Source organism: Capsicum annuum, unplaced genomic scaffold (assembly GCF_002878395.1).
Source record: "Capsicum annuum cultivar UCD-10X-F1 unplaced genomic scaffold, UCD10Xv1.1 ctg3318, whole genome shotgun sequence".
Lineage (NCBI taxonomy): Eukaryota > Viridiplantae > Streptophyta > Magnoliopsida > Solanales > Solanaceae > Capsicum > Capsicum annuum.
This window is the reverse complement of record NW_025839942.1, coordinates 200,794-203,740: the sequence shown is the minus strand read 5'-3', so window position 1 is coordinate 203,740 and position 2,947 is coordinate 200,794.

Below are 2,947 nucleotides of genomic sequence, written 5' to 3'. Positions count from 1 at the left end.
CATCCTACGCATTTTATCAAACACCTTGCATACATTCTTTAAGGCTTAGGTGGATTTCATACTTGCATCATATCAAACCACCTAAAGTTTGAGTTTTTCAACTAACAACCATATATATTCCATGAAAACACGTTTATATATCATCTTGAAACTTAAACAACAATCATCAACAAGTACATACTCATATCACCACAAAAAGTTGACAAAGTAACATTTAAAGCATACTTCTTTAGCTCTATGAACGAATTGAATTCATAGATGAATACTACGCATACCTTAAAGCTTGATCTTGAAAGAGATCTAATGTTTCTGAACGTTCCTGAAGAAATCGTTAGGCTTGCCATTGATTTTTCTTGACTAGGCTTTAACCCCTTCGGGAAAGAATATTCTTGTTCCTGAGGAAATGATCTTGAGAGAAAACCTTAATCTTGTGGTTCAAAGTGTATGAGAGAGCTTTTTGAGATATTTTAACTAATGAGAATGGAAGATAATACGTTCCTTGAGGGTTATAAGTTGTGGGAAGTGAAGGAAAAAGACTAAAATACCCTTATGGAATAAATTCTCAGTTGCTGAAAATAATACCTGACGACATTTGTGACAAGGCATCAAAAATATGGTAAGCCATCAAAAATATCATTACACAGAAGCTGGATTCTACCTAAGGCTGATGACATTTGTGACATGGCATCAAAAATGCCATAAGCCATCAAAAATGTCATCACACAGAAGCTGAATTCTGCCTAAGGCTAACGACATTTATGATATGGTGTTAAAAATATGGTAAGCCATAAAAAATGTCATCATACAAAAGCTGGATTCTGCCTAAGGCTAACAAAATTTGTGACATGGCATCAAAAATGTGGTAAGATACCATGAATGTCATCACTTAGGAGCTGGTTTCTTCCTAAGGCTAACGACCTTCGTGATAGGGCATCACAAATGTGGTAAGCTACCACGAATTTCATCACTTAGGAGCTGGTTTCTACCTAAGGATGACGACCTTTGTGATAGGGCATCACAAATGTAGTAAGCCACCACGAATGTCATCACACTATTTCCAGCCTGACATGCTGGAGTAAAATAGAAATAACTCTTTTCTCTGATATTGGATTTAGGCAAAATTGGTATTATTGGAAAGCTAATTCAATTATCTATTTGTTGATAGTTCATTATCTAAAAAATTCAAAGTAAAATGATATATATGCTCGTTTGAAGTTGACTATACCAATATCCTTCTCAAGAATTCAATCGGTAAGGAATGTTTTGATTCGTCTGATAGCTGGAAGTTATTTGAAGCCTTAATATACATCTAAATCATAAAACTATAAAAGAACCATGATTTACTATGCATGAGCTTGGTACATAGCTCTAATATTGGTTTGGATTTTTTGGGGTATTATATTAGGTGACTTGTATGATCGCATAGATTGAGTAATATGCATGAGTTTTTCAACTTGGTGGAGTAAATTCTTGAGGATAGGACGTCTTGAAGTAGTGTTCATGAATTTCAAATGTATATGACATTCTTTATGTGAAACTTTCTATTCATGTATTCATTGTAGTGCTTAAGTGTCTTACTTGTAGTAGTAATGTTGGAGTCATCCTATGATGGTTCTCAATGCAAAGAGTTGTTCGAGGACGAACAAGGCTTTATGTGTGGGATGGTGATCTTAGGTGTATTTGTGCACCTAAGTGTCACTATCTACATGTGTTTAGCCTAGTTTTGAAGACTTCTTGTGTTCTTAGTGAGTTTTTAATGGTATAATTCTGAATAAATTTGTTAACTATATGTTTATAGTGCTCAAGGTGTGTTCAAAAAAATTTTAGAATCAAATTGGTCACAGAGAGTTTAGACGAGAAAACTATTAGTACTAGCTTGAGGTATGTGTTGCTCTAGTGTATCTCGATGAATTCTGTTGTGTTGTGTGCACTAATTCATGGTTTTGATGTTACGAGATACCATGTAAGATGGTAGTATCAATGTTTGGGAGCATAAAAATGACAAATAATGTTTGACCAAAGGCAAAAGGAAGGAGTGTTCAAAAAAATTTTAGAATCAAATTGGTCACAGAGAGTTTAGACGAGAAAACTATTAGTACTAGCTTGAGGTATGTGTTGCTCTAGTGTATCTCGATGAATTCTGTTGTGTTGTGTGCACTAATTCATGGTTTTGATGTTACGAGATACCATGTAAGATGGTAGTATCAATGTTTGGGAGCATAAAAATGACAAATAATGTTTGACCAAAGGCAAAAGGAAGGAGTTTAAGATGGCAAGATCTAGAATTTTTTTGCACATGGGCGTGCCACGCCCTTGAGCCTTCAAGATAAGGGTGTGCTACGACCCTTGACACAAAGTAACACGTCAAGAAAAATTAAGCATCCACATTAAGAGAGTTCCATGTACTAAATGCGCCAACACATGGGCGGGACATGCCTAAGGCACAAAAATAGCCAACTTCCTTTTTATTATAAATAGAACAATTGTCTCTTATTGTACACACCTTGGATGATTTTTTGGGCTAGAAAAAAACTTGAGGAGGATTTAATTAGGATTCTTAATCTTCACTTTAGTTTAGATTTGGTTTTTATACATGATTTTCATTCTTGTGATTCATCGTAAGACCATGAGTCGCTAAACACCCTTGTCTAGGGTTGAGGCCAAGAACATGAATACTTATGCTTTTAATTGAGTTGTTTTATGTTTGGTTGTTCTATATCCTTGTTATTATTATTCTATGGATTCATGACCCCTAGTATAAATCTATATTTCTATTGTGAGCCCGAAAGGAGGAATAATAGGTTAGATTGTAGGATCTTATACATTTAAGGAATTAATGTTCTGATTTGCATTTAGGATAGAGATTACCTAATTCTCCCCATTTGTTTCATATGAAAGATGAAATATAAATGTGTTTAAGTTATTTCTCACATTCCCGGTAAATTAT